Here is a 19,577-nt window from a genome sequence, read left to right as displayed (position 1 = left end):
GTAGATATGTGTTTAAAGTCTGCAAAATCAAAAAGATATAATCTAAAGGTAGCCCCAACAATCTGAACAGGCAACAGGATATGATAATAATTTATCCAAAGAGACATTTTTTAATAAAACAAACAGAAAGCCTAAACACATACCTGTTTTAGGCAAAAACTATGGAAGATCGGCCTCACAGAAAAAAACGGAATTAAATGCAGAGCTTATAAAAATGTCTTGGCCGTCCGAAAGGGTTGTTGACAGATGCGCCTCACCTGTTAATGCTACAGGATACCCCCGACCATATTGGATATAATGTGTGCATCCGCTTCTCAAAGCACACGGATCACGGATTGTCAAAGCACACGGATCACTGATTATCTGTCTGTTCAAAAGTTTCCCAAATCGTTGAATCACGGATTATCTTATGTTTCGTGTGAATTTGGGCAAGCTTGGAAGTCGGGTTGCAAACTGCTACAGGTGTCCTTATTTTTCTACAAGAAACAGTCTAATGTGAAGGTGAATATGCTAAATGTGGTATTGGATGGCAATGATGCTAATGAGAAGTTGGAAAATTGGAAAGTGAACATATCCAATGCATTAAAACAATTTGTGGTAGGGTTAATGAATAACACATAATGAACCAAAAAAATTAAAAATAGTAATGGAAATGAACTAAATTCAAAGTAAAAATTCTATCTAATTAATGTAAGAGTGCTACAACTATCATCAACAAATGTTAAGATAAGTTGTAAGAAAAAATTGCTCATAAACAAATATGTGAACATAAATGATACAAGAGGGATATTGACCACCTAGGTCAATGGGCCAAGTTAACACAAGGAAACTTAAAAACCTTAGAAGAAAGCTAAACTAAGCGCTGAAATCAAATATCACTTCAATTAACAAACATGTTGTTTGTAACTTTGAAGATAACAAAGTTACAAAAAAATCTTGGAATCTGAACCTCTCGTATTATTCACATGTTTTCCTATGATTTTCTTCTAATCCTATTATCTTACTCAAGCCTATTGTTTGTACAAGTGGATAGGAGGAAAACTCCTTGAGTGGAGGAATGCTTTCCCTCTGATAAGCAATAAAAACCCAGATCTTGTTTCCTGGATCACCACGCAGCAGTAGTAAGGAGGATTTACTATTCTTAGGTAGTCGTGTTGGGTTACTAAACCAACCAAAACCACTCGTACGCCTTGGGATGATAATGGTGTTTCTCCTTAGATGATGTCCAAGGCCCCAAACAAAGCCATCCTTGTGGGGCAAAATTATCCTCATATTAACACCCATACAACATCTATATACCTATGGTTTATAATGATGGCAAATAGTGCTCCCCATCACCTAATTGTGCAAAAAGACCCAACTAACCTGCCTGCCATGTCAAACTTGTCCTCGATATTAGCATATCATCCTACATTATCCATTAGCTCATCTAGATAGGGGGTTCAAGGACTCTCACTCCATGGTTGGGGACTATAGTCCATCAAGTCTAGGTCAAATTTCGGGCTAATTGTATCATGGACATGTCAAGGTCAACCAGCACTAATGCAATGTATTAGTTGTTGGCACATCGACCTATCAAAATGTCGCAATATTGGGTAGTAAACAATAGTAAGTAGGACACTAGCCACCAAAAAGAAACCTTGATGTTGCCGATGAGCACCACTAGGCCAACCATTCATCTTAGAGGCACTGGGAGGTGGTTTTGTACCATGTGCACTGTCTGTATTATTACTAAACCAACCAAAACCACTCGTACGCCCTGGGATGATAATGGTGTTTCTCCTTAGATGATGTCCAATGCCCCAAACAAAGCCATCCTTGTCTAGGGGCAAAATTATCCTCACATTAATACCCATACAACATCTATATTCCTTTGGTTTATAATGATGGCAAATAGTGCTCCCCATCACCTAAATGTGCAAAAAGACCCAACTAACCTACATGCCATGTCAAGCTCAATGTCCTCGATATTACCATATCATCCTACATTATCCATTAGCTCATCTAGATAGGGGGTTCAAGGACTCTCACTCCATGGTTGGGGACTATAGTCCATCAAGTCTAGGTCAAAGTTCGAGCTAACTGTATCAAGGACACCTCAAGGTCAACCAACACTAATGCAATGTATTAGTTGTTGGTACATCGATCTATCAAAATGTCAAACATGTCGTCGATATTAACATATCATCCTACATTCTCCATAATTTAGCTCATGGAGATAGAGGGTTCAAGGACTCTCACTCCATGGTTGGGGACTATAGTCCATCGAGAGGTCAAATTTCAGGCTAACTGTATGAAGGACACCTTAACAAGGTCAACCTACACTAATGCAATGTATTAGTTGTTGGTACATCGACCTATCAAAATGTCACAATATTGGGTAGTAGACATTAGTAAGTAGGACACTAGCCACCAACAAGAAACCTTGATGTTGGCGATGAGCACCACTAGGCCAATCGTTCACCTTAGAGGCATTGGGAGGTGTTTTTGTACCATGTGCATAGTCTGTATTATTACTAAACCAACCAAAACCACTCGTATGCCCTGGGATGATAATGGTGTTTCTCCTTAGATGATGTCCAAGGCCCCAAACATACCCATCCTTGTCCAGGGGAAAAATTATCCTCACATTATCATCCTACATTATCCATTAGCTCATCTAGATAGGGGGTTCAAGGACTCTCACTCCATGGTTGGGGACTATAGTCCATCAAGTCTAGGTCAAATTTCGGGCTAATTGTATCATGGACATGTCAAGGTCAACCAGCACTAATGCAATGTATTAGTTGTTGGCACATCGACCTATCAAAATTTCGCAATATTGGGTAGTAAACAATAGTAAGTAGGACACTAGCCACCAACAAGAAACCTTGATGTTGCCGATGAGCACCACTAGGCCAACCATTCATCTTAGAGGCACTGGGAGGTGGTTTTGTACCATGTGCACTGTCTGTATTATTACTAAACCAACCAAAACCACTCGTACGCCCTGGGATGATAATGGTGTTTCTCCTTAGATGATGTCTAATGCCCCAAACAAAGCCATCCTTGTCTAGGGGCAAAATTATCCTCACATTAATACCCATACAACATCTATATTCCTTTGGTTTATAATGATGGCAAATAGTGCTCCCCATCACCTAAATGTGCAAAAAGACCCAACTAACCTACATGCCATGTCAAGCTCAATGTCCTCGATATTACCATATCATCCTACATTATCCATTAGCTCATCTAGATAGGGGGTTCAAGGACTCTCACTCCATGGTTGGGGACTATAGTCCATCAAGTCTAGGTCAAAGTTCGAGCTAACTGTATCAAGGACACCTCAAGGTCAACCAACACTAATGCAATGTATTAGTTGTTGGTACATCGATCTATCAAAATGTCAAACATGTCCTCGATATTAACATATCATCCTACATTCTCCATAATTTAGCTCATGGAGATAGAGGGTTCAAGGACTCTCACTCCATGGTTGGGGACTATAGTCCATCGAGAGGTCAAATTTCAGGCTAACTGTATGAAGGACACCTTAACAAGGTCAACCTACACTAATGCAATGTATTAGTTGTTGGTACATCGACCTATCAAAATGTCACAATATTGGGTAGTAGACATTAGTAAGTAGGACACTAGCCACCAACAAGAAACCTTGATGTTGGCGATGAGCACCACTAGGCCAACCGTTCACCTTAGAGGCATTGGGAGGTGGTTTTGTACCATGTGCATAGTCTGTATTATTACTAAACCAACCAAAACCACTCGTATGCCCTGGGATGATAATGGTGTTTCTCCTTAGATGATGTCCAAGGCCCCAAACATACCCATCCTTGTCCAGGGGCAAAATTATCCTCACATTATCATCCTACATTATCCATTAGCTCATCTAGATAGGGGGTTCAAGGACTCTCACTCCATGGTTGGGGACTATAGTCCATCAAGTCTAGGTCAAATTTCGGGCTAATTGTATCATGGACATGTCAAGGTCAACTAGCACTAATGCAATGTATTAGTTGTTGGCACATCGACCTATCAAAATTTCGCAATATTGGGTAGTAAACAATAGTAAGTAGGACACTAGCCACCAACAAGAAACCTTGATGTTGCCGATGAGCACCACTAGGCCAACCATTCATCTTAGAGGCACTGGGAGGTGGTTTTGTACCATGTGCACTGTCTGTATTATTACTAAACCAACCAAAACCACTCGTACGCCCTGGGATGATAATGGTGTTTCTCCTTAGATGATGTCTAATGCCCCAAACAAAGCCATCCTTGTCTAGGGGCAAAATTATCCTCACATTAATACCCATACAACATCTATATTCCTTTGGTTTATAATGATGGCAAATAGTGCTCCCCATCACCTAAATGTGCAAAAAGACCCAACTAACCTACATGCCATGTCAAGCTCAATGTCCTCGATATTACCATATCATCCTACATTATCCATTAGCTCATCTAGATAGGGGGTTCAAGGACTCTCACTCCATGGTTGGGGACTATAGTCCATCAAGTCTAGGTCAAAGTTCGAGCTAACTGTATCAAGGACACCTCAAGGTCAACCAACACTAATGCAATGTATTAGTTGTTGGTACATCGATCTATCAAAATGTCAAACATGTCCTCGATATTAACATATCATCCTACATTCTCCATAATTTAGCTCATGGAGATAGAGGGTTCAAGGACTCTCACTCCATGGTTGGGGACTATAGTCCATCGAGAGGTCAAATTTCAGGCTAACTGTATGAAGGACACCTTAACAAGGTCAACCTACACTAATGCAATGTATTAGTTGTTGGTACATCGACCTATCAAAATGTCACAATATTGGGTAGTAGACATTAGTAAGTAGGACACTAGCCACCAACAAGAAACCTTGATGTTGGCGATGAGCACCACTAGGCCAATCGTTCACCTTAGAGGCATTGGGAGGTGTTTTTGTACCATGTGCATAGTCTGTATTATTACTAAACCAACCAAAACCACTCGTATGCCCTGGGATGATAATGGTGTTTCTCCTTAGATGATGTCCAAGGCCCCAAACATACCCATCCTTGTCCAGGGGAAAAATTATCCTCACATTATCATCCTACATTATCCATTAGCTCATCTAGATAGGGGGTTCAAGGACTCTCACTCCATGGTTGGGGACTATAGTCCATCAAGTCTAGGTCAAATTTCGGGCTAATTGTATCATGGACATGTCAAGGTCAACCAGCACTAATGCAATGTATTAGTTGTTGGCACATCGACCTATCAAAATTTCGCAATATTGGGTAGTAAACAATAGTAAGTAGGACACTAGCCACCAACAAGAAACCTTGATGTTGCCGATGAGCACCACTAGGCCAACCATTCATCTTAGAGGCACTGGGAGGTGGTTTTGTACCATGTGCACTGTCTGTATTATTACTAAACCAACCAAAACCACTCGTACGCCCTGGGATGATAATGGTGTTTCTCCTTAGATGATGTCTAATGCCCCAAACAAAGCCATCCTTGTCTAGGGGCAAAATTATCCTCACATTAATACCCATACAACATCTATATTCCTTTGGTTTATAATGATGGCAAATAGTGCTCCCCATCACCTAAATGTGCAAAAAGACCCAACTAACCTACATGCCATGTCAAGCTCAATGTCCTCGATATTACCATATCATCCTACATTATCCATTAGCTCATCTAGATAGGGGGTTCAAGGACTCTCACTCCATGGTTGGGGACTGTAGTCCATCAAGTCTAGGTCAAAGTTCGAGCTAACTGTATCAAGGACACCTCAAGGTCAACCAACACAAATGCAATGTATTAGTTGTTGGTACATCGATCTATCAAAATGTCAAACATGTCCTCGATATTAACATATCATCCTACATTCTCCATAATTTAGCTCATGGAGATAGAGGGTTCAAGGACTCTCACTCCATGGTTGGGGACTATAGTCCATCGAGAGGTCAAATTTCAGGCTAACTGTATGAAGGACACCTTAACAAGGTCAACCTACACTAATGCAATGTATTAGTTGTTGGTACATCGACCTATCAAAATGTCACAATATTGGGTAGTAGACATTAGTAAGTAGGACACTAGCCACCAACAAGAAACCTTGATGTTGGCGATGAGCACCACTAGGCCAACCGTTCACCTTAGAGGCATTGGGAGGTGTTTTTGTACCATGTGCATAGTCTGTATTATTACTAAACCAACCAAAACCACTCGTATGCCCTGGGATGATAATGGTGTTTCTCCTTAGATGATGTCCAAGGCCCCAAACATACCCATCCTTGTCCAGGGGCAAAATTATCCTCACATTATCATCCTACATTATCCATTAGCTCATCTAGATAGGGGGTTCAAGGACTCTCACTCCATGGTTGGGGACTATAGTCCATCAAGTCTAGGTCAAATTTCGGGCTAATTGTATCATGGACATGTCAAGGTCAACTAGCACTAATGCAATGTATTAGTTGTTGGCACATCGACCTATCAAAATTTCGCAATATTGGGTAGTAAACAATAGTAAGTAGGACACTAGCCACCAACAAGAAACCTTGATGTTGCCGATGAGCACCACTAGGCCAACCATTCATCTTAGAGGCACTGGGAGGTGGTTTTGTACCATGTGCACTGTCTGTATTATTACTAAACCAACCAAAACCACTCGTACGCCCTGGGATGATAATGGTGTTTCTCCTTAGATGATGTCTAATGCCCCAAACAAAGCCATCCTTGTCTAGGGGCAAAATTATCCTCACATTAATACCCATACAACATCTATATTCCTTTGGTTTATAATGATGGCAAATAGTGCTCCCCATCACCTAAATGTGCAAAAAGACCCAACTAACCTACATGCCATGTCAAGCTCAATGTCCTCGATATTACCATATCATCCTACATTATCCATTAGCTCATCTAGATAGGGGGTTCAAGGACTCTCACTCCATGGTTGGGGACTGTAGTCCATCAAGTCTAGGTCAAAGTTCGAGCTAACTGTATCAAGGACACCTCAAGGTCAACCAACACTAATGCAATGTATTAGTTGTTGGTACATCGATCTATCAAAATGTCAAACATGTCCTCGATATTAACATATCATCCTACATTCTCCATAATTTAGCTCATGGAGATAGAGGGTTCAAGGACTCTCACTCCATGGTTGGGGACTATAGTCCATCGAGAGGTCAAATTTCAGGCTAACTGTATGAAGGACACCTTAACAAGGTCAACCTACACTAATGCAATGTATTAGTTGTTGGTACATCGACCTATCAAAATGTCACAATATTGGGTAGTAGACATTAGTAAGTAGGACACTAGCCACCAACAAGAAACCTTGATGTTGGCGATGAGCACCACTAGGCCAACCGTTCACCTTAGAGGCATTGGGAGGTGTTTTTGTACCATGTGCATAGTCTGTATTATTACTAAACCAACCAAAACCACTCGTATGCCCTGGGATGATAATGGTGTTTCTCCTTAGATGATGTCCAAGGCCCCAAACATACCCATCCTTGTCCAGGGGCAAAATTATCCTCACATTATCATCCTACATTATCCATTAGCTCATCTAGATAGGGGGTTCAAGGACTCTCACTCCATGGTTGGGGACTATAGTCCATCAAGTCTAGGTCAAATTTCGGGCTAATTGTATCATGGACATGTCAAGGTCAACCAGCACTAATGCAATGTATTAGTTGTTGGCACATCGACCTATCAAAATTTCGCAATATTGGGTAGTAAACAATAGTAAGTAGGACACTAGCCACCAACAAGAAACCTTGATGTTGCCGATGAGCACCACTAGGCCAACCATTCATCTTAGAGGCACTGGGAGGTGGTTTTGTACCATGTGCACTGTCTGTATTATTACTAAACCAACCAAAACCACTCGTACGCCCTGGGATGATAATGGTGTTTCTCCTTAGATGATGTCCAATGCCCCAAACAAAGCCATCCTTGTCTAGGGGCAAAATTATCCTCACATTAATACCCATACAACATCTATAATCCTTTGGTTTATAATGATGGCAAATAGTGCTCCCCATCACCTAAATGTGCAAAAAGCCCCAACTAACCTACATGCCATGTCAAGCTCAATGTCCTCGATATTAGCATATCATCCTACATTATCCATTAGCTCATCTAGATAGGGGGTTCAAGGACTCTCACTCCATGGTTGGGGACTATAGTCCATCAAGTCTAGGTCAAATTTCGGGCTAATTGTATCATGGACATGTCAAGGTCAACCAACACTAATGCAATGTATTAGTTGTTGGCACATCGACCTATCAAAATGTCACAATATTGGGTAGTAGACATTAGTAAGTAGGACACTAGCCACCAACAAGAAACCTTGATGTTGGCGATGAGCACCACTAGGCCAACTGTGCACCTTAGGGGCACTGGGAGGTGGTTTTGTACCATGTGCACAGTCTGTACTATTACTTAACCAACCAAAACCACTCGTATGCCCTGGGATGATAATGGTGTTTCTCCTTAGATGATGTCCAAGGCCCCAAACAAAGCCATCCTTGTCTAGGGGCAAAATTATTCTCACATTAACACCCATACAACATCTATATTACTTTGGTTTATAATGATGGCAAATAGTGCTCCCCATCACCTAAATGTGCAAAAAGCCCCAAATAACCTACATGCCATGTCAAGCTTGTCCTCGATATTAGCATATCATCCTACATTATCCATTAGCTCATCTAGATAGGGGGTTCAAGGATTCTCACTCCATGGTTGGGGACTATAGTTCATCAAGTCTAGGTCGAAGTTCGAGCTAACTGTATCAAGGACACCTCAAGGTCAACCAACACTAATGCAATGTATTAGTTGTTGGTACATCGACCTATCAAAATGTCAAACATGTCCTCGATATTAACATATCATCCTACATTATCCATAATTTAGCTCATGGTGATAGAGGGTTCAAGGACTCTCACTCCATGGTTGGGGACTATAGTCCATCGAGAGGTCAAATTTCAGGCTAACTGTATGAAGGACACCTTAACAAGGTCAACCAACACTAATGCAATGTATTAGTTGTTGGTACATCGACCTATCAAAATGTCACAATATTGGGTAGTAGACATTAGTAAGTAGGACACTAGCCACCAACAAGAAACCTTGATGTTGGCGATGAACACCACTAGGCCAACCGTTCATCTTAGAGGCACTGGGAGGTGTTTTTGTACCATGTGCACAGTCTGTATTATTACTAAACCAACCAAAACCACTCGTACACCCTGGGATGATAATGGTGTTTCTCCTTAGATGATGTCCAAGGCCCCAAACAAAGCCATCCTTGTCTAGGGGCAAAATTATTCTCACATTAACACCCATACAACATCTATATTACTTTGGTTTAGGCTAACTATATGAAAGACACCTTAACAAGGTCAACCTACACTAATGCAATGTATTAGTTGTTGGTACATCGACCTATCAAAATGTCACAATATTAGGTAGTAGACATTAGTAAGTAGGACACTAGCCACCAACAAGAAAACTTGATGTTGGCGATGAGCACCACTAGCCCAACCATTCACCTTAGAGGCACTCGGAGGTGGTTTTGTACCATGTGCATAGTCTATATTATTACTAAACCAACCAAAACCAGTCGTAGGCCCTAGGATGATAATCAGATATTATTACATGCCATGTCAAGCTTGTCCTCGATATTAGCATATCGTCCTACATTATCCATTAGCTCATCTAGATAGGGGGTTCAAGGACTCTCCATGGTTGGGGACTATAGTCCATCAAGTCTAGGTCAAATTTCGGGCTAACTGTATCAAGGACACCTCAAGGTCAACCAACACTAATGCAATGTATTAGTTGTTGGTACATCGACCTATCAAAATGTCAAACATGTCCTCGATATTAGCATATCATCCTACATTATCCATAATTTAGCTCATGGAGATAGAGGGTTCAAGGACTCTCACTCCATGGTTGGGGACTATAGTCCATCGAGAGGTAAAATTTCAGGCTAACTGTATGAAGGACACCTTAGCAAGGTCAACCTACACTAATGCAATGTATTAGTTGTTGGCACATTGACCTATCAAAATGTCGCAATATTGGGTAGTAAACAATAGTAAGTAGGACACTAGCCACCAACAAGAAACCTTGATGTTGGCGATGAGCACCACTAGGCCAACCGTTCATCTTAGAGGCACTGGGAGGTGTTTTTGTACCATGTGCACAGTCTGTATTATTACTAAACCAACCAAAACCACTCGTACGCCCTGGGATGATAATGGTGTTTCTCCTTAGATGATGTCCAAGGCCCCAAACAAAGCCATCCTTGTCCAGGGGCAAAATTATCCTCACATTAATACCCATACAACATCTATATTCCTTTGGTTTATAATGATGGCAAATAGTGCTCCCCATCACCTAAATGTGCAAAAAGCCCCAACTAACCTACATGCCATGTCAAGCTCAATGTCCTCGATATTAGCATATCATCCTACATTATCCATTAGCTCATCTAGTCCATGGTTGGGGACTATAGTCCACCAAGTCTAGGTCAAATTTCGGGCTAACTGTATCAAGGACACCTCAAGGTCAACCAACACTAATGCAATGTATTAGTTGTTGGCACATCAATCTATCAAAATGTCACATTATTGGGTAGTAGACATTAGTAAGTAGGACACTAGCCACCAACAAGAAACCTTGATGTTGGCGATGAGCACCACTAGGCCAATCGTTCACCTTAGGGGCACTGGGAGGTGGTTTTGTACCATGTGCACAGTCTGTACTATTACTAAACCAACCAAAACCACTCGTATGCCCTGGGATAATAATGGTGTTTCTCCTTAGATGATGTCCAAGGCCCCAAACATACCCATCCTTGTCTGGGGGCAAAATTATCCTCACATTAACATGCATACAACATCTATATTACTTTGGTTTATAATAATGGCAAATAGTGCTCCCCATCACCTAAATGTGCAAAAAGCCCCAACTAACCTATATGCCATGTCAAACTTGTCCTCAATATTAGCATATTAACTAGATTTATTATTTCTTTGTGACTCAAGGTAAAAAGTGGAAATACAAAGTATTTAATAAATGAGAGAAAATATTATTTCAAGGGTGTTACCAAGCCTATTACTTGAGGTTTTATATAAGACAAGTATATATTGCTAGAAAAATAGAGATAGGGAGTAATTAATAAATTCTTAAATTCCTTATTTGAAATAAAGAAAAAACTCTACTTTTAGCTTTTTTAATAACCACTAAATTCTTTATTTGAACTAGTTCCTTATTTGAAATAAAGAAAAATCTCTAATTTTTTTCTTTTAGTAATTTCTAAATTGCTTATTTGATATTAAAAAATAAAAAATAAAAAATGGAAATTTTACTTACAATTCCATTCCAAATACCAACCTGCATCTACTGCACTATTTTGTCAGCAAATACATGCACGATTTTGTGAGTAAATGTTAGTAAGAATAAAGTTGCTCATAATAAACTAACCGTTGACCCCTCCACATCATCTGATCTGATTAGATCATCACTCAGTATAAATAGATATTGATCCCGCCACAACTGCACTGTTAAACTTACTTCCATGCACGATTGTCTGATTTTCAGAAGAACAACTGTTGAAATTTACAAGTGCAGTTCAGAATATCCTCTTCTGGAAGCTAGAGTTCATGAAAAATACAGGTACTCCTCATTGTACTCACTTTTTTAAACAGAGAACAATTGTGCAATGACTGGCATTTTACAGACGTGATGTCTTAATTTGGTTGATAAATGCTCTGTTTTTCGTATATATATATCATCAATTTGTGTAGTACATTTGATAATTTCATTGAAAATTCATTTCACATTGGTTGGTTAGTTGCAAATTTGTTTGCCTACAATAAGTTTTTTTTAGGATTGGACTGAAGTGGTCTGAATTTTTTTTTTTTTGTCAGTTACCAATCCATGACCTAGAGGTGCAGCTCCACCATTGTCACGCTTTCAAGTCAATACCTTTGCTGCTAGCTATGTCCTGTGGTCTAGCCTAGCAGCAAGTCTGGCCTCTGATCTTCAGTGAACAAATACTGTCAATGCAGTAGTATAAGTCGTATAAGGACTTGACTCAATCTGAGTGTACTGATTTGAACTTTGGTCTAGGACAGATTTCATTAATATAATATGACTGTAGGTTACCAACCTTATAAACAGTCCTCAGGAATAGTTTCAATCACAATGCTGTCATCATCATGTTGCCACTGAAATACTAAGACGTGCTAGGTCTCTTTACTTGAACAACACCTAAAACACATCCTTTAGGACTGTGTATTGATTCTCTTTCTTATTGTGGATTAGAGGTTCATTTAGGCTCCCTTTGATTGCGTCTTAGCTGTGAATAGAAAACTGCAACTAGGGCTCTTTTGGAGCTTCATTTGACAGCGTATGGAAGCCTCCTTGCTGTGATGAAGAACCTTCTTTTGGGACAGCGAAGGAGCCTCTCTTCACTGTGATTTAATCCCTGTGAGTGCACCTTTTCCATGCCCCAAAATTGTCCCTCAGCATTGACTTCATGTGGATTTGTTAGAGGTTTGTTGTCTACATTTCCTTTTAAAAATCTAGTGCATGAATGATTGTCCACATGTTCATGGAGAAGATAGATATGGGAAAACTCGCTTTAAACTTTACAAAATACATTAAGGCACTTTCTGTTCGAACTATCTGTCTATCTAGTTATATGTGTTTGTCTTTATGAGAAGCAAGAAAACCTTTTGGCCAGGAGGTAGAGGGGAGACAGGAGAATGTCTATGATAACTTACAGTCTAGAAAATAGATAGCACATGTTGTTAATGATGTCAAGAAGAGTCTACCTCTTCTGCATTCGGTAGTCTCAATAAAGGAACCATGTCATCTTTCAAAGGCCTCCAAGAAAAAAATGAGAATGGCAAGGAAGTAATTCCACTACCTGGGTTTGGTATTTTGTTTCTTCCACCTTGCAGAAATTAAATGATCAGCATCGTTGTTTCATGGACTGTCAATAGGGAGCAGATCAAAGAGGAAGAGGAATTCTTTAACTATTCATGCAACTACTGCATGGGCACCTAGAATTAGCTATGATAGGAATCCATAGACTGTGCCCTTACAAGCTTGGGTGAAGATGGCTCAACTTAGTTGTCAGAAGAACAATTATTTTCTCGGCCAATGAGGTAAATTGGATTCACCTTTATGATAGCATGAATACTAGTATTATTTCTTCATATGATTTCCATTCACATCTTATGATAAATAAATGTCTTTCAACTATTTGAATCACAGTACAATCACTACCTTGACTGCTTTAAAGGAAATTCACTACTCAAATGAATTTGGTTAGCCCTCCCTAAATACGATTGTGGGAAGATTTGCTTTTGCATGAAATAATGTTAATTAATTATTCTTACATCTAGCCTTAATCATCACAGAACATGCCAAATTGCTATTGGCATAGCATATCCAATCAAGGAAAGTCCAAGCCATCAATTCTCCAAACTAGTACTGAATTGCACACAGCAGTAGTGCCATGCTGAAAACTAAATTATAACTGAAAACTGCCACAAACATATTAGACGGGTCCAATAATATGAACTAATTAGACGGGTCTTTCTATATACGATGTTCATATAATAGAGATAAATATCGAAATAAATAGATTGCTTTCCGAAGACAACAAAAATAATTCAGAGACCCCAATTCACCAGCGTAATTAGTTCATTGGTCCAACTTCAGGGTTTTACCAAGTTGCAGACTGTCATTCTGGGAATATAAATGATAAATTATAATTAAGCAAATGCTGGCACACATCCGACCATACTACATCAGTCCCTTTTTCTGTTCCTCCATAAATAATGCTGATATACTAGAGATAAAAATGAATATCAATAGGGTATTTATTACTTCCAAAGGCTGTGAAAAAACTTTTTAATGGTTTATTGATTCCAAATGGAAATGGATACAATAAATCTGTAGATGGATATTCAACTCTTTTCAAAGCAAAATAGCCTCCGAGCATGACCTGTACAAATATTAAATAGCCATCAATTCTCCAAACTAGTACTGAATTGCACAAGGATTATAACAATATAAACTCTGTTCAAGGAACACTGAGCAGCATTGTTCATAAAATGCCATTTCTCACCTCAGCACAAGCACAAAACCGAATCATCTCTATGGTGTACGCTTGTGCTGAAGAAGCCACAAATGCACATAAAGGATTATCTAGGCCAAATATATGTATCCTCTATTCAAAGGACTTTGAATATGTCAATCACTTATTTTTTCTGTGTGATTTTTCCATGGAACTTTGGACTGCAACCCTCCATATTTTGGACCTTGTTCCAATGTATCATATTGACCATTTCCTTTTCTTATGTGAGAAAAACATGGGTAATTGTAAATCCTTTCCTATCTTCATCGCTTGGGGTGTCTATAAGGTTCAGAATAAACATATCTTTGAAAGCAGAGATCTCTGACATCCTGCCTCATATTATGGGTTTCTTCTCTGTATTTCAAGCCTTTGAATCCTCCTCGTAGTCACTCCTTATGCTTCCCTCATAGTCCTCTATCTATAAATGTAGGTTTCTTTGATGATGCATATCATTTAGGTGTATGTGGAGGGGGTGCCATCAGTTTCCTCCCTAGAAATGGGTCTTATCATATTTGGTTGAATATTGGTTCAGAGTCTAATACCAAGGCAGAGGTTTTTGTAGTTTGGGCCCTTTTATATATTGAAACATCATTGAACATTATCTCCTATCAGATTTATGGAGATTCCAAGTGTGTGATGGACTGGACAATGGAGAAGGGGAATTTTAAGGTTCTTTCCCTCAAGCACTAGATGTAACATATTTAAATTCTAAAGGGTCTCTTTCATAATCTATTATTCTAGCATATTTTGAGGGAATGTAACCAACATGCGGACTATATGTCAAAAAAATATCTATGGGTGGAGGAAGGCCACTTTTTATTTGAAGAACCAGGAGGCTTACAATTATTGAGAAGGGGATATGTTCATATCCCCAGTGATCTTCAGTTGGCTCACTTCTTTTGATATGTCAAGAAATTCTATCCTTTTTGTCATCTTATGAATAAAATATTTTTGTTTGAACTGGTTATTCTTGTTTGTAACTAGGATTTTAATGTTCCATACTATCCGGGTTTTTATCTTTTTTAGTAATTTTATCCATCTTCTACAAAGTTTATAGATGTTCTTTTCATGTCCATTTTTGGTCCCTGTTAGTTAATTTTGTGATGGATGTCCATCTTCTACGTATGCATATATATGCTCTTAGGTATAGTACTAGGGCAAATTATCCATGCTTACAAGTAGTGGAAAGACTGAACTATAAGTCCCATCATAAGTAGTCAAAATGGCCATAGATTTTGTTCAATAGCACAATGCCTGACCTTATTTTTTCTGTGTGATTTTTCCATGGAACTTTGGACTGCAACTCTCAATATTTTGGACCTTGTTCCAATGTATCATATTGACCATTTCCTTTTCTTATGTGAGAAAAACATGGGTAATTATAAATCCTTTCCTATCTTCATCGCTTGGGGTGTCTAGAAGGTTCAGAATAAACATATCTTTGAAAGCAGAGATCTCTGACATCCTGCCTCATATTATGGGTTTCTTCTCTGTATGTCAAGCCTTTGAATCCTCCTCGTAGTCACTCCTTATGCTTCCCTCATAGTCCTCTATCTATAAATGTAGGTTTCTTTGATGATGCATATCATTTAGGTGTATGTGGACTGCAACCCTCAATATTTTGGACCTTGTTCCAATGTATCATATTGACCATTTCCTTTTCTTATGTGAGAAAAACATGGGTAATTATAAATCCTTTCCTATCTTCATCGCTTGGGGTGTCTAGAAGGTTCAGAATAAACATATCTTTGAAAGCAGAGATCTCTGACATCCTGCCTCATATTATGGGTTTCTTCTCTGTATGTCAAGCCTTTGAATCCTCCTCGTAGTCACTCCTTATGCTTCCCTCATAGTCCTCTATCTATAAATGTAGGTTTCTTTGATGATGCATATCATTTAGGTGTATGTGGACTGCAACCCTCAATATTTTGGACCTTGTTCCAATGTATCATATTGACCATTTCCTTTTCTTATGTGAGAAAAACATGGGTAATTATAAATCCTTTCCTATCTTCATCGCTTGGGGTGTCTAGAAGGTTCAGAATAAACATATCTTTGAAAGCAGAGATCTCTGACATCCTGCCTCATATTATGGGTTTCTTCTCTGTATGTCAAGCCTTTGAATCCTCCTCGTAGTCACTCCTTATGCTTCCCTCATAGTCCTCTATCTATAAATGTAGGTTTCTTTGATGATGCATATCATTTAGGTGTATGGGTAATTATAAATCCTTTCCTGTTAGTTAATTTTGTGATGGATGTCCATCTTCTACGTATGCATATATATGCTCTTAGGTATACTACTAGGGCAAATTATCCATGCTTACAAGTAGTGGAAAGACTGAACTGTAAGTCCCATCATAAGTAGTCAAAATGGCCATAGATTTTGTTCAATAGCACAATGCCTGACCTTATTTTTTCTGTGTGATTTTTCCATGGAACTTTGGACTGCAACCCTCAATATTTTGGACCTTGTTCCAATGTATCATATTGACCATTTCCTTTTCTTATGTGAGAAAAACATGGGTAATTATAAATCCTTTCCTATCTTCATCGCTTGGGGTGTCTAGAAGGTTCAGAATAAACATATCTTTGAAAGCAGAGATCACTGACATCCTGCCTCATATTATGGGTTTCTTCTCTGTATGTCAAGCCTTTGAATCCTCCTCGTAGTCACTCCTTATGCTTCCCTCATAGTCCTCTATCTATAAATGTAGGTTTCTTTGATGATGCATATCATTTAGGTGTATGTGGAGGGGGTGCCATCAGTTTCCTCCCTAGAAATGGGTCTTATCATATTTGGTTGAATATTGGTTCAGAGTCTAATACCAAGGCAGAGGTTTCTGTAGTTTGGGCCCTTTTATATATTGAAACATCATTGAACATTATCTCCTGTCAGGGCTCCTGATATTTCTCAACAAAATATGGCAGTGAAAGTTTGCTACCTGTGAACAATGAATGAAACCAATATCTAGTGGTAACAACAACCTCCAAACACGTTAGAAGGCAGTGAAGTTACAGGGCTAACCTGGTCATGACAAGGGTCTCTAAAATGCGTTTGGTGTGGTGAGACCCCCACAACACGTGGAGATATTTCCTTAACAGAGGCTGATCATGATGCTAGCTTGGTTCAAGGTTCATATACTTACTCTGTTTGTTCTGCTGCTACGTATGCATATATATGCTCTTAGGTATACTACTAGATATACTACTGGAACTAGAACTGCTAGTGCTGCTTCAAAAAAAATTAGTGAATTAGCAATAACATAGTAGTGAGCTTGAGTGGACCCTCAGGGGGACTCTACACCAGCTAGGATCTGTCCACCTAACTATTTTCAACATCATGCAATGCCAAAAAAAAATTACAGTCTATTCAAGAGTGATTAAAATCTATATTTATCTTTTTCCATAGATCAGACACTGACACACAAGACAGAGTTCCGAGTCATCATTGTGCTCATACAAAATAAAAATTCAACCTTTCTTACACAAAGGCACAAAAAGAGTTGACAATCGCAGGCATAGTAGAAAACATATTCACATTTAGAATCAATTTTGACAAATGACGTCCATTTGCAGAGTTTTGCGTACCACCACCTTTACACATTAAGCTTTGCTCTTAGTATCCTTCTCTACATACACGAAAAAGTTGTCTCCCATAGATTTTTCTCTCATGGCTATTTACTCTCACATTTCTGACTTGATCTAACGTAATTCTCCATCTGCTGTACCCACTCCCCATGAGAGAACTGTCTTACAAAAATATATCAAATTTAGCCAATTATCAAACCATAGGTCAATTGGGTGTAGCTCCAGTTATTGAGTAAGGGTTCTTGCTTCAGAGAACTGCAACTTCCACCTTCAGATTTCCAGAAGAAGGTGATCATGTTTCTGACTCATTTACAATAACGACTGCTTCGGAAGTCTGTCGTAATTAAGGGCTAATCGATACCATAATTCTGAGCCTCAATGTTTCAGCCATTGTCTCACCTAAGTGACATCAATAGGACCGCAGGCATATAAATGTAAGCTATTAAGAAATCTAAAGTTTTCTATTGAGGCAAATTTCCAGAATAATATCAAGCCAAGTGAATAACTCTAATATTGATTTTCATGACTTGCTTCAGAATTTGCTCACGGCTGTAATGGCTTTGTCCTGGTCCAAGGATGATTCAGAGATCTGAAATGGATCCATGCTTGAAATTAGGTTCATAACTAAGGCTGAAAATATATCCCTTGGTCCTTGAAATAATCCAGTATGACTATAGCTAATGAATGCCCTTCAATTTACTTAGGATTATGCTTTAGACTTGATGATACAAATAGTAAAGTTCAGGATTTGAAGACAGCAGAGTTGAAGGATCTCGAATTGTTCAAAGTATTATCTAGGCCAAATATATGTATCCTCTATTCATATATGTATCTCGAATTGTTCATTGGTCCAACTTCAGGGTTTTACCAAGTTGCAGACTGTCATTCTGGGAATATAAATGATAAATTATAATTAAGCAAATGCTGGCACACATCCGACCATACTACATCAGTCCCTTTTTCTGTTCCTCCATAAATAATGCTGATATACTAGAGATAAAAATGAATATCAATAGGGTATTTATTACTTCCAAAGGCTGTGAAATTTTTTTTTAATGGTTTATTGATTCCAAATGGAAATGGATACAATAAATCTGTAGATGGATATTCAACTCTTTTCAAAGCAAAATAGCCTCCGAGCATGACCTGTACAAATATTAAATAGCCATCAATTCTCCAAACTAGTACTGAATTGCACAAGGATTATAACAATATAAACTCTGTTCAAGGAACACTGAGCAGCATTGTTCATAAAATGCCATTTCTCACCTCAGCACATGCTCATAGTGTAACTTGAGAAAATGCTCATAGTGCGCTTGAGAAAAAAATTGGAAAAAATCGGTGAGCAGAGTGTAACTTCTGATTAATTGTGAGTCCAACTTGTGCTGGCTGAGTAATCTTGATCAACCTTGAATTTTACTAGAGCCTAGCTTGAAAAACTCTCTTCTGATTTGATTCAAGTCAAACCTGCAATTCAAAGAGTTTAATTCGTTATTCTCACATTGGTTGGATGGCCAATATGCAAAAAAATGACAAATAATGATGTGGTCTCTCAAATATTGAATCTTCCTGCCGAATATTGATGATGGTATCTCTAACCTGAAATTCTCAGAGGCTGTCTCCAGGCAATTGTGTGGCCTTCAAGTGGTGCCTTAAAAGGTCTTTCCCATTGTGTTTGTTGGATTTGCTGAATGTTTTTTTGCCCCTGGTACAACTGTGTTATATGAATGTGGGATAACAGGGGTCTCCCCTCTCTGGGTTGAGTAGCCATGGTCCCCTATCTTGATTGGATGTTGAATCCCTCCCGCCA

This window comes from Pinus tabuliformis, chromosome 7, assembly GCF_031772625.1.
Source record: "Pinus tabuliformis cultivar Carrire ecotype Pingquan chromosome 7, CPIR1, whole genome shotgun sequence".
Taxonomy (NCBI): domain Eukaryota; kingdom Viridiplantae; phylum Streptophyta; class Pinopsida; order Pinales; family Pinaceae; genus Pinus; species Pinus tabuliformis.
The sequence above is the reverse complement of the archived record's forward strand: the minus strand, read 5'-3'. Positions refer to the sequence as shown.